Genomic DNA, 14,348 nt, shown 5'->3' with positions numbered 1-14,348 from the left:
TATTCCACGCATTCTTATTCCGGAATACGGTCAATCGAACGCACCCTTAGAATTAGGTGCTCAGAAAGGTAGGTGGGTAATGGAGCAAGCTTTTCATGGAGATTTCAGGTCAGTGTTACATGGTTTTTTTTAATTTGGCCGTTTCTCCAGTTTCCTTGACTGAATTGTGCTAATTCTGGTATAGTTTGAGAGATCTCTTCTAGTGGACAAAGCTGTTCCTGACCGTTAAAGGTGATGAAGTCACAAGATGGGACCGTGGAAGTATTTTGCTAGATAGTAATCAAAGAGTTTGAAAAAAAAGAAAAAAAAAAAAAAAAATTGCAAAAACTCTGTTTGGGGTCCCCCTCGCTACTTTCGATCCAAAGAGGGAGAGATTAATCGGTCCCTGAGCCATTTGTGATTAACCCCTTGACTACGGCAGCTCCTGTATTAGTGTAATAAAAACTAAGGATAGTCTATAGTTCTGAATTTTTTTCCTTGATCTTGTTCATGTGGTAATCCGGCCTGAGAGTTAGTACTTCGTAAAATACGTACTAACCCTTTGGCTACTAGAGATTTGGCCAAAAAACACGTTCAGTGAAGCTAGTGGAGGGCTTTTTGGGTCAATGTCGTGCTTTTTAAGAGCTAAACCTCCCTACAAACCTGTTTCCAGGTTGTACACTCCGCGGCCTTTTCAGCCAGGTGCTTGCAAAGTTCGGCATGCGCAGAGAGCAAAATTTCGACATAGTTTTTGGCTTTAAAAGTAGCACAACACTTTCGCCTTTCACTTTTCGCTTTCCTTGCCTCATATATATCTATATATTTTTTCAACTTGCTGGGCATTTGGTAGGCTTTATTTTGGTAGGAAGAGTTTCTGAGAAACCTTTCATCATCTTAGGGCGCGTTCGATTGACCCTATTCCGGAATAAGAATACGAGGGGTGATGATTAAAACGGTATGTTTGGCGCGCTTCGAAGCAGCAAGGACAACAAACATATGTTTAAAATGGCATTTTAGTGGATGTTTGACAATTTTTATGTGAATCACCGTAAAAGCGAAGGATTTCTACCTTATATTCCACGCATTCTTATTCCGGAATACGGTCAATCGAACGCACCCTTAGAATTAGGTGCTCAGAAAGGTAGGTGGGTAATGGAGCAAGCTTTTCATGGAGATTTCAGGTCAGTGTTACATGGTTTTTTTAATTTGGCCGTTTCTCCAGTTTCCTTGACTGAATTGTGCTAATTCTGGTATAGTTTGAGAGATCTCTTCTAGTGGACAAAGCTGTTCCTGACCGTTAAAGGTGATGAAGTCACAAGATGGGACCGTGGAAGTATTTTGCTAGATAGTAATCAAAGAGTTTGAAAAAAAAGAAAAAAAAAAAAAAAATTGCAAAAACTCTGTTTGGGGTCCCCCTCGCTACTTTCGATCCAAAGAGGGAGAGATTAATCGGTCCCTGAGCCATTTGTGATTAACCCCTTGACTACGGCAGCTCCTGTATTAGTGTAATAAAAACTAAGGATAGTCTATAGTTCTGAATTTTTTTCCTTGATCTTGTTCATGTGGTAATCCGGCCTGAGAGTTAGTACTTCGTAAAATACGTACTAACCCTTTGGCTACTAGAGATTTGGCCAAAAAACACGTTCAGTGAAGCTAGTGGAGGGCTTTTTGGGTCAATGTCGTGCTTTTTAAGAGCTAAACCTCCCTACAAACCTGTTTCCAGGTTGTACACTCCGCGGCCTTTTCAGCCAGGTGCTTGCAAAGTTCGGCATGCGCAGAGAGCAAAATTTCGACATAGTTTTTGGCTTTAAAAGTAGCACAACACTTTCGCCTTTCACTTTTCGCTTTCCTTGCCTCATATATATCTATATATTTTTTCAACTTGCTGGGCATTTGGTAGGCTTTATTTTGGTAGGAAGAGTTTCTGAGAAACCTTTCATCATCTTAGGGCGCGTTCGATTGACCCTATTCCGGAATAAGAATACGAGGGGTGATGATTAAAACGGTATGTTTGGCGCGCTTCGAAGCAGCAAGGACAACAAACATATGTTTAAAATGGCATTTTAGTGGATGTTTGACAATTTTTATGTGAATCACCGTAAAAGCGAAGGATTTCTACCTTATATTCCACGCATTCTTATTCCGGAATACGGTCAATCGAACGCACCCTTAGAATTAGGTGCTCAGAAAGGTAGGTGGGTAATGGAGCAAGCTTTTCATGGAGATTTCAGGTCAGTGTTACATGGTTTTTTTAATTTGGCCGTTTCTCCAGTTTCCTTGACTGAATTGTGCTAATTCTGGTATAGTTTGAGAGATCTCTTCTAGTGGACAAAGCTGTTCCTGACCGTTAAAGGTGATGAAGTCACAAGATGGGACCGTGGAAGTATTTTGCTAGATAGTAATCAAAGAGTTTGAAAAAAAGAAAAAAAAAAAAAAAAATTGCAAAAACTCTGTTTGGGGTCCCCCTCGCTACTTTCGATCCAAAGAGGGAGAGATTAATCGGTCCCTGAGCCATTTGTGATTAACCCCTTGACTACGGCAGCTCCTGTATTAGTGTAATAAAAACTAAGGATAGTCTATAGTTCTGAATTTTTTTCCTTGATCTTGTTCATGTGGTAATCCGGCCTGAGAGTTAGTACTTCGTAAAATACGTACTAACCCTTTGGCTACTAGAGATTTGGCCAAAAAACACGTTCAGTGAAGCTAGTGGAGGGCTTTTTGGGTCAATGTCGTGCTTTTTAAGAGCTAAACCTCCCTACAAACCTGTTTCCAGGTTGTACACTCCGCGGCCTTTTCAGCCAGGTGCTTGCAAAGTTCGGCATGCGCAGAGAGCAAAATTTCGACATAGTTTTTGGCTTTAAAAGTAGCACAACACTTTCGCCTTTCACTTTTCGCTTTCCTTGCCTCATATATATCTATATATTTTTTCAACTTGCTGGGCATTTGGTAGGCTTTATTTTGGTAGGAAGAGTTTCTGAGAAACCTTTCATCATCTTAGGGCGCGTTCGATTGACCCTATTCCGGAATAAGAATACGAGGGGTGATGATTAAAACGGTATGTTTGGCGCGCTTCGAAGCAGCAAGGACAACAAACATATGTTTAAAATGGCATTTTAGTGGATGTTTGACAATTTTTATGTGAATCACCGTAAAAGCGAAGGATTTCTACCTTATATTCCACGCATTCTTATTCCGGAATACGGTCAATCGAACGCACCCTTAGAATTAGGTGCTCAGAAAGGTAGGTGGGTAATGGAGCAAGCTTTTCATGGAGATTTCAGGTCAGTGTTACATGGTTTTTTTTAATTTGGCCGTTTCTCCAGTTTCCTTGACTGAATTGTGCTAATTCTGGTATAGTTTGAGAGATCTCTTCTAGTGGACAAAGCTGTTCCTGACCGTTAAAGGTGATGAAGTCACAAGATGGGACCGTGGAAGTATTTTGCTAGATAGTAATCAAAGAGTTTGAAAAAAAAGAAAAAAAAAAAAAAAAATTGCAAAAACTCTGTTTGGGGTCCCCCTCGCTACTTTCGATCCAAAGAGGGAGAGATTAATCGGTCCCTGAGCCATTTGTGATTAACCCCTTGACTACGGCAGCTCCTGTATTAGTGTAATAAAAACTAAGAATAGTCTATAGTTCTGAATTTTTTTCCTTGTTCTTGTTCATGTGGTAATCCGGCCTGAGAGTTAGTACTTCGTAAAATACGTACTAACCCTTTGGCTACTAGAGATTTGGCCAAAAAACACGTTCAGTGAAGCTAGTGGAGGGCTTTTTGGGTCAATGTCGTGCTTTTTAAGAGCTAAACCTCCCTACAAACCTGTTTCCAGGTTGTACACTCCGCGGCCTTTTCAGCCAGGTGCTTGCAAAGTTCGGCATGCGCAGAGAGCAAAATTTCGACATAGTTTTTGGCTTTAAAAGTAGCACAACACTTTCGCCTTTCACTTTTCGCTTTCCTTGCCTCATATATATCTATATATTTTTTCAACTTGCTGGGCATTTGGTAGGCTTTATTTTGGTAGGAAGAGTTTCTGAGAAACCTTTCATCATCTTAGGGCGCGTTCGATTGACCCTATTCCGGAATAAGAATACGAGGGGTGATGATTAAAACGGTATGTTTGGCGCGCTTCGAAGCAGCAAGGACAACAAACATATGTTTAAAATGGCATTTTAGTGGATGTTTGACAATTTTTATGTGAATCACCGTAAAAGCGAAGGATTTCTACCTTATATTCCACGCATTCTTATTCCGGAATACGGTCAATCGAACGCACCCTTAGAATTAGGTGCTCAGAAAGGTAGGTGGGTAATGGAGCAAGCTTTTCATGGAGATTTCAGGTCAGTGTTACATGGTTTTTTTTAATTTGGCCGTTTCTCCAGTTTCCTTGACTGAATTGTGCTAATTCTGGTATAGTTTGAGAGATCTCTTCTAGTGGACAAAGCTGTTCCTGACCGTTAAAGGTGATGAAGTCACAAGATGGGACCGTGGAAGTATTTTGCTAGATAGTAATCAAAGAGTTTGAAAAAAAAGAAAAAAAAAAAAAAAAATTGCAAAAACTCTGTTTGGGGTCCCCCTCGCTACTTTCGATCCAAAGAGGGAGAGATTAATCGGTCCCTGAGCCATTTGTGATTAACCCCTTGACTACGGCAGCTCCTGTATTAGTGTAATAAAAACTAAGGATAGTCTATAGTTCTGAATTTTTTTCCTTGATCTTGTTCATGTGGTAATCCGGCCTGAGAGTTAGTACTTCGTAAAATACGTACTAACCCTTTGGCTACTAGAGATTTGGCCAAAAAACACGTTCAGTGAAGCTAGTGGAGGGCTTTTTGGGTCAATGTCGTGCTTTTTAAGAGCTAAACCTCCCTACAAACCTGTTTCCAGGTTGTACACTCCGCGGCCTTTTCAGCCAGGTGCTTGCAAAGTTCGGCATGCGCAGAGAGCAAAATTTCGACATAGTTTTTGGCTTTAAAAGTAGCACAACACTTTCGCCTTTCACTTTTCGCTTTCCTTGCCTCATATATATCTATATATTTTTTCAACTTGCTGGGCATTTGGTAGGCTTTATTTTGGTAGGAAGAGTTTCTGAGAAACCTTTCATCATCTTAGGGCGCGTTCGATTGACCCTATTCCGGAATAAGAATACGAGGGGTGATGATTAAAACGGTATGTTTGGCGCGCTTCGAAGCAGCAAGGACAACAAACATATGTTTAAAATGGCATTTTAGTGGATGTTTGACAATTTTTATGTGAATCACCGTAAAAGCGAAGGATTTCTACCTTATATTCCACGCATTCTTATTCCGGAATACGGTCAATCGAACGCACCCTTAGAATTAGGTGCTCAGAAAGGTAGGTGGGTAATGGAGCAAGCTTTTCATGGAGATTTCAGGTCAGTGTTACATGGTTTTTTTTAATTTGGCCGTTTCTCCAGTTTCCTTGACTGAATTGTGCTAATTCTGGTATAGTTTGAGAGATCTCTTCTAGTGGACAAAGCTGTTCCTGACCGTTAAAGGTGATGAAGTCACAAGATGGGACCGTGGAAGTATTTTGCTAGATAGTAATCAAAGAGTTTGAAAAAAAATAAAAAAAAAAAAAAAATTGCAAAAACTCTGTTTGGGGTCCCCCTCGCTACTTTCGATCCAAAGAGGGAGAGATTAATCGGTCCCTGAGCCATTTGTGATTAACCCCTTGACTACGGCAGCTCCTGTATTAGTGTAATAAAAACTAAGGATAGTCTATAGTTCTGAATTTTTTTCCTTGATCTTGTTCATGTGGTAATCCGGCCTGAGAGTTAGTACACAACGCATGCGCATTCGTAAAATACGTACTAACCCTTTGGCTACTAGAGATTTGGCCAAAAAACACGTTCAGTGAAGCTAGTGGAGGGCTTTTTGGGTCAATGTCGTGCTTTTTAAGAGCTAAACCTCCCTACAAACCTGTTTCCAGGTTGTACACTCCGCGGCCTTTTCAGCCAGGTGCTTGCAAAGTTCGGCATGCGCAGAGAGCAAAATTTCGACATAGTTTTTGGCTTTAAAAGTAGCACAACACTTTCGCCTTTCACTTTTCGCTTTCCTTGCCTCATATATATCTATATATTTTTTCAACTTGCTGGGCATTTGGTAGGCTTTATTTTGGTAGGAAGAGTTTCTGAGAAACCTTTCATCATCTTAGGGCGCGTTCGATTGACCCTATTCCGGAATAAGAATACGAGGGGTGATGATTAAAACGGTATGTTTGGCGCGCTTCGAAGCAGCAAGGACAACAAACATATGTTTAAAATGGCATTTTAGTGGATGTTTGACAATTTTTATGTGAATCACCGTAAAAGCGAAGGATTTCTACCTTATATTCCACGCATTCTTATTCCGGAATACGGTCAATCGAACGCACCCTTAGAATTAGGTGCTCAGAAAGGTAGGTGGGTAATGGAGCAAGCTTTTCATGGAGATTTCAGGTCAGTGTTACATGGTTTTTTTTAATTTGGCCGTTTCTCCAGTTTCCTTGACTGAATTGTGCTAATTCTGGTATAGTTTGAGAGATCTCTTCTAGTGGACAAAGCTGTTCCTGACCGTTAAAGGTGATGAAGTCACAAGATGGGACCGTGGAAGTATTTTGCTAGATAGTAATCAAAGAGTTTGAAAAAAAAGAAAAAAAAAAAAAAAAATTGCAAAAACTCTGTTTGGGGTCCCCCTCGCTACTTTCGATCCAAAGAGGGAGAGATTAATCGGTCCCTGAGCCATTTGTGATTAACCCCTTGACTACGGCAGCTCCTGTATTAGTGTAATAAAAACTAAGGATAGTCTATAGTTCTGAATTTTTTTCCTTGTTCTTGTTCATGTGGTAATCCGGCCTGAGAGTTAGTACACAACGCATGCGCATTCGTAAAATACGTACTAACCCTTTGGCTACTAGAGATTTGGCCAAAAAACACGTTCAGTGAAGCTAGTGGAGGGCTTTTTGGGTCAATGTCGTGCTTTTTAAGAGCTAAACCTCCCTACAAACCTGTTTCCAGGTTGTACACTCCGCGGCCTTTTCAGCCAGGTGCTTGCAAAGTTCGGCATGCGCAGAGAGCAAAATTTCGACATAGTTTTTGGCTTTAAAAGTAGCACAACACTTTCGCCTTTCACTTTTCGCTTTCCTTGCCTCATATATATCTATATATTTTTTCAACTTGCTGGGCATTTGGTAGGCTTTATTTTGGTAGGAAGAGTTTCTGAGAAACCTTTCATCATCTTAGGGCGCGTTCGATTGACCCTATTCCGGAATAAGAATACGAGGGGTGATGATTAAAACGGTATGTTTGGCGCGCTTCGAAGCAGCAAGGACAACAAACATATGTTTAAAATGGCATTTTAGTGGATGTTTGACAATTTTTATGTGAATCACCGTAAAAGCGAAGGATTTCTACCTTATATTCCACGCATTCTTATTCCGGAATACGGTCAATCGAACGCACCCTTAGAATTAGGTGCTCAGAAAGGTAGGTGGGTAATGGAGCAAGCTTTTCATGGAGATTTCAGGTCAGTGTTACATGGTTTTTTTTAATTTGGCCGTTTCTCCAGTTTCCTTGACTGAATTGTGCTAATTCTGGTATAGTTTGAGAGATCTCTTCTAGTGGACAAAGCTGTTCCTGACCGTTAAAGGTGATGAAGTCACAAGATGGGACCGTGGAAGTATTTTGCTAGATAGTAATCAAAGAGTTTGAAAAAAAGAAAAAAAAAAAAAAAAATTGCAAAAACTCTGTTTGGGGTCCCCCTCGCTACTTTCGATCCAAAGAGGGAGAGATTAATCGGTCCCTGAGCCATTTGTGATTAACCCCTTGACTACGGCAGCTCCTGTATTAGTGTAATAAAAACTAAGGATAGTCTATAGTTCTGAATTTTTTTCCTTGATCTTGTTCATGTGGTAATCCGGCCTGAGAGTTAGTACTTCGTAAAATACGTACTAACCCTTTGGCTACTAGAGATTTGGCCAAAAAACACGTTCAGTGAAGCTAGTGGAGGGCTTTTTGGGTCAATGTCGTGCTTTTTAAGAGCTAAACCTCCCTACAAACCTGTTTCCAGGTTGTACACTCCGCGGCCTTTTCAGCCAGGTGCTTGCAAAGTTCGGCATGCGCAGAGAGCAAAATTTCGACATAGTTTTTGGCTTTAAAAGTAGCACAACACTTTCGCCTTTCACTTTTCGCTTTCCTTGCCTCATATATATCTATATATTTTTTCAACTTGCTGGGCATTTGGTAGGCTTTATTTTGGTAGGAAGAGTTTCTGAGAAACCTTTCATCATCTTAGGGCGCGTTCGATTGACCCTATTCCGGAATAAGAATACGAGGGGTGATGATTAAAACGGTATGTTTGGCGCGCTTCGAAGCAGCAAGGACAACAAACATATGTTTAAAATGGCATTTTAGTGGATGTTTGACAATTTTTATGTGAATCACCGTAAAAGCGAAGGATTTCTACCTTATATTCCACGCATTCTTATTCCGGAATACGGTCAATCGAACGCACCCTTAGAATTAGGTGCTCAGAAAGGTAGGTGGGTAATGGAGCAAGCTTTTCATGGAGATTTCAGGTCAGTGTTACATGGTTTTTTTAATTTGGCCGTTTCTCCAGTTTCCTTGACTGAATTGTGCTAATTCTGGTATAGTTTGAGAGATCTCTTCTAGTGGACAAAGCTGTTCCTGACCGTTAAAGGTGATGAAGTCACAAGATGGGACCGTGGAAGTATTTTGCTAGATAGTAATCAAAGAGTTTGAAAAAAAAGAAAAAAAAAAAAAAAATTGCAAAAACTCTGTTTGGGGTCCCCCTCGCTACTTTCGATCCAAAGAGGGAGAGATTAATCGGTCCCTGAGCCATTTGTGATTAACCCCTTGACTACGGCAGCTCCTGTATTAGTGTAATAAAAACTAAGGATAGTCTATAGTTCTGAATTTTTTTCCTTGATCTTGTTCATGTGGTAATCCGGCCTGAGAGTTAGTACTTCGTAAAATACGTACTAACCCTTTGGCTACTAGAGATTTGGCCAAAAAACACGTTCAGTGAAGCTAGTGGAGGGCTTTTTGGGTCAATGTCGTGCTTTTTAAGAGCTAAACCTCCCTACAAACCTGTTTCCAGGTTGTACACTCCGCGGCCTTTTCAGCCAGGTGCTTGCAAAGTTCGGCATGCGCAGAGAGCAAAATTTCGACATAGTTTTTGGCTTTAAAAGTAGCACAACACTTTCGCCTTTCACTTTTCGCTTTCCTTGCCTCATATATATCTATATATTTTTTCAACTTGCTGGGCATTTGGTAGGCTTTATTTTGGTAGGAAGAGTTTCTGAGAAACCTTTCATCATCTTAGGGCGCGTTCGATTGACCCTATTCCGGAATAAGAATACGAGGGGTGATGATTAAAACGGTATGTTTGGCGCGCTTCGAAGCAGCAAGGACAACAAACATATGTTTAAAATGGCATTTTAGTGGATGTTTGACAATTTTTATGTGAATCACCGTAAAAGCGAAGGATTTCTACCTTATATTCCACGCATTCTTATTCCGGAATACGGTCAATCGAACGCACCCTTAGAATTAGGTGCTCAGAAAGGTAGGTGGGTAATGGAGCAAGCTTTTCATGGAGATTTCAGGTCAGTGTTACATGGTTTTTTTAATTTGGCCGTTTCTCCAGTTTCCTTGACTGAATTGTGCTAATTCTGGTATAGTTTGAGAGATCTCTTCTAGTGGACAAAGCTGTTCCTGACCGTTAAAGGTGATGAAGTCACAAGATGGGACCGTGGAAGTATTTTGCTAGATAGTAATCAAAGAGTTTGAAAAAAAAGAAAAAAAAAAAAAAAATTGCAAAAACTCTGTTTGGGGTCCCCCTCGCTACTTTCGATCCAAAGAGGGAGAGATTAATCGGTCCCTGAGCCATTTGTGATTAACTCCTTGACTACGGCAGCTCCTGTATTAGTGTAATAAAAACTAAGGATAGTCTATAGTTCTGAATTTTTTTCCTTGTTCTTGTTCATGTGGTAATCCGGCCTGAGAGTTAGTACACAACGCATGCGCATTCGTAAAATACGTACTAACCCTTTGGCTACTAGAGATTTGGCCAAAAAACACGTTCAGTGAAGCTAGTGGAGGGCTTTTTGGGTCAATGTCGTGCTTTTTAAGAGCTAAACCTCCCTACAAACCTGTTTCCAGGTTGTACACTCCGCGGCCTTTTCAGCCAGGTGCTTGCAAAGTTCGGCATGCGCAGAGAGCAAAATTTCGACATAGTTTTTGGCTTTAAAAGTAGCACAACACTTTCGCCTTTCACTTTTCGCTTTCCTTGCCTCATATATATCTATATATTTTTTCAACTTGCTGGGCATTTGGTAGGCTTTATTTTGGTAGGAAGAGTTTCTGAGAAACCTTTCATCATCTTAGGGCGCGTTCGATTGACCCTATTCCGGAATAAGAATACGAGGGGTGATGATTAAAACGGTATGTTTGGCGCGCTTCGAAGCAGCAAGGACAACAAACATATGTTTAAAATGGCATTTTAGTGGATGTTTGACAATTTTTATGTGAATCACCGTAAAAGCGAAGGATTTCTACCTTATATTCCACGCATTCTTATTCCGGAATACGGTCAATCGAACGCACCCTTAGAATTAGGTGCTCAGAAAGGTAGGTGGGTAATGGAGCAAGCTTTTCATGGAGATTTCAGGTCAGTGTTACATGGTTTTTTTTAATTTGGCCGTTTCTCCAGTTTCCTTGACTGAATTGTGCTAATTCTGGTATAGTTTGAGAGATCTCTTCTAGTGGACAAAGCTGTTCCTGACCGTTAAAGGTGATGAAGTCACAAGATGGGACCGTGGAAGTATTTTGCTAGATAGTAATCAAAGAGTTTGAAAAAAAAGAAAAAAAAAAAAAAAATTGCAAAAACTCTGTTTGGGGTCCCCCTCGCTACTTTCGATCCAAAGAGGGAGAGATTAATCGGTCCCTGAGCCATTTGTGATTAACCCCTTGACTACGGCAGCTCCTGTATTAGTGTAATAAAAACTAAGGATAGTCTATAGTTCTGAATTTTTTTCCTTGATCTTGTTCATGTGGTAATCCGGCCTGAGAGTTAGTACTTCGTAAAATACGTACTAACCCTTTGGCTACTAGAGATTTGGCCAAAAAACACGTTCAGTGAAGCTAGTGGAGGGCTTTTTGGGTCAATGTCGTGCTTTTTAAGAGCTAAACCTCCCTACAAACCTGTTTCCAGGTTGTACACTCCGCGGCCTTTTCAGCCAGGTGCTTGCAAAGTTCGGCATGCGCAGAGAGCAAAATTTCGACATAGTTTTTGGCTTTAAAAGTAGCACAACACTTTCGCCTTTCACTTTTCGCTTTCCTTGCCTCATATATATCTATATATTTTTTCAACTTGCTGGGCATTTGGTAGGCTTTATTTTGGTAGGAAGAGTTTCTGAGAAACCTTTCATCATCTTAGGGCGCGTTCGATTGACCCTATTCCGGAATAAGAATACGAGGGGTGATGATTAAAACGGTATGTTTGGCGCGCTTCGAAGCAGCAAGGACAACAAACATATGTTTAAAATGGCATTTTAGTGGATGTTTGACAATTTTTATGTGAATCACCGTAAAAGCGAAGGATTTCTACCTTATATTCCACGCATTCTTATTCCGGAATACGGTCAATCGAACGCACCCTTAGAATTAGGTGCTCAGAAAGGTAGGTGGGTAATGGAGCAAGCTTTTCATGGAGATTTCAGGTCAGTGTTACATGGTTTTTTTAATTTGGCCGTTTCTCCAGTTTCCTTGACTGAATTGTGCTAATTCTGGTATAGTTTGAGAGATCTCTTCTAGTGGACAAAGCTGTTCCTGACCGTTAAAGGTGATGAAGTCACAAGATGGGACCGTGGAAGTATTTTGCTAGATAGTAATCAAAGAGTTTGAAAAAAAAGAAAAAAAAAAAAAAAATTGCAAAAACTCTGTTTGGGGTCCCCCTCGCTACTTTCGATCCAAAGAGGGAGAGATTAATCGGTCCCTGAGCCATTTGTGATTAACTCCTTGACTACGGCAGCTCCTGTATTAGTGTAATAAAAACTAAGGATAGTCTATAGTTCTGAATTTTTTTCCTTGTTCTTGTTCATGTGGTAATCCGGCCTGAGAGTTAGTACACAACGCATGCGCATTCGTAAAATACGTACTAACCCTTTGGCTACTAGAGATTTGGCCAAAAAACACGTTCAGTGAAGCTAGTGGAGGGCTTTTTGGGTCAATGTCGTGCTTTTTAAGAGCTAAACCTCCCTACAAACCTGTTTCCAGGTTGTACACTCCGCGGCCTTTTCAGCCAGGTGCTTGCAAAGTTCGGCATGCGCAGAGAGCAAAATTTCGACATAGTTTTTGGCTTTAAAAGTAGCACAACACTTTCGCCTTTCACTTTTCGCTTTCCTTGCCTCATATATATCTATATATTTTTTCAACTTGCTGGGCATTTGGTAGGCTTTATTTTGGTAGGAAGAGTTTCTGAGAAACCTTTCATCATCTTAGGGCGCGTTCGATTGACCCTATTCCGGAATAAGAATACGAGGGGTGATGATTAAAACGGTATGTTTGGCGCGCTTCGAAGCAGCAAGGACAACAAACATATGTTTAAAATGGCATTTTAGTGGATGTTTGACAATTTTTATGTGAATCACCGTAAAAGCGAAGGATTTCTACCTTATATTCCACGCATTCTTATTCCGGAATACGGTCAATCGAACGCACCCTTAGAATTAGGTGCTCAGAAAGGTAGGTGGGTAATGGAGCAAGCTTTTCATGGAGATTTCAGGTCAGTGTTACATGGTTTTTTTTAATTTGGCCGTTTCTCCAGTTTCCTTGACTGAATTGTGCTAATTCTGGTATAGTTTGAGAGATCTCTTCTAGTGGACAAAGCTGTTCCTGACCGTTAAAGGTGATGAAGTCACAAGATGGGACCGTGGAAGTATTTTGCTAGATAGTAATCAAAGAGTTTGAAAAAAAATAAAAAAAAAAAAAAAATTGCAAAAACTCTGTTTGGGGTCCCCCTCGCTACTTTCGATCCAAAGAGGGAGAGATTAATCGGTCCCTGAGCCATTTGTGATTAACCCCTTGACTACGGCAGCTCCTGTATTAGTGTAATAAAAACTAAGGATAGTCTATAGTTCTGAATTTTTTTCCTTGATCTTGTTCATGTGGTAATCCGGCCTGAGAGTTAGTACTTCGTAAAATACGTACTAACCCTTTGGCTACTAGAGATTTGGCCAAAAAACACGTTCAGTGAAGCTAGTGGAGGGCTTTTTGGGTCAATGTCGTGCTTTTTAAGAGCTAAACCTCCCTACAAACCTGTTTCCAGGTTGTACACTCCGCGGCCTTTTCAGCCAGGTGCTTGCAAAGTTCGGCATGCGCAGAGAGCAAAATTTCGACATAGTTTTTGGCTTTAAAAGTAGCACAACACTTTCGCCTTTCACTTTTCGCTTTCCTTGCCTCATATATATCTATATATTTTTTCAACTTGCTGGGCATTTGGTAGGCTTTATTTTGGTAGGAAGAGTTTCTGAGAAACCTTTCATCATCTTAGGGCGCGTTCGATTGACCCTATTCCGGAATAAGAATACGAGGGGTGATGATTAAAACGGTATGTTTGGCGCGCTTCGAAGCAGCAAGGACAACAAACATATGTTTAAAATGGCATTTTAGTGGATGTTTGACAATTTTTATGTGAATCACCGTAAAAGCGAAGGATTTCTACCTTATATTCCACGCATTCTTATTCCGGAATACGGTCAATCGAACGCACCCTTAGAATTAGGTGCTCAGAAAGGTAGGTGGGTAATGGAGCAAGCTTTTCATGGAGATTTCAGGTCAGTGTTACATGGTTTTTTTAATTTGGCCGTTTCTCCAGTTTCCTTGACTGAATTGTGCTAATTCTGGTATAGTTTGAGAGATCTCTTCTAGTGGACAAAGCTGTTCCTGACCGTTAAAGGTGATGAAGTCACAAGATGGGACCGTGGAAGTATTTTGCTAGATAGTAATCAAAGAGTTTGAAAAAAAAGAAAAAAAAAAAAAAAATTGCAAAAACTCTGTTTGGGGTCCCCCTCGCTACTTTCGATCCAAAGAGGGAGAGATTAATCGGTCCCTGAGCCATTTGTGATTAACTCCTTGACTACGGCAGCTCCTGTATTAGTGTAATAAAAACTAAGGATAGTCTATAGTTCTGAATTTTTTTCCTTGTTCTTGTTCATGTGGTAATCCGGCCTGAGAGTTAGTACACAACGCATGCGCATTCGTAAAATACGTACTAACCCTTTGGCTACTAGAGATTTGGCCAAAAAACACGTTCAGTGAAGCTAGTGGAGGGCTTTTTGGGTCAATGTCGTGCTTTT

Source organism: Montipora foliosa, unplaced genomic scaffold (genome assembly GCF_036669935.1).
Source record: "Montipora foliosa isolate CH-2021 unplaced genomic scaffold, ASM3666993v2 scaffold_21, whole genome shotgun sequence".
NCBI classification, from domain to species: Eukaryota; Metazoa; Cnidaria; class Anthozoa; order Scleractinia; family Acroporidae; genus Montipora; species Montipora foliosa.
Note: the sequence above shows the minus strand (reverse complement) of the source record.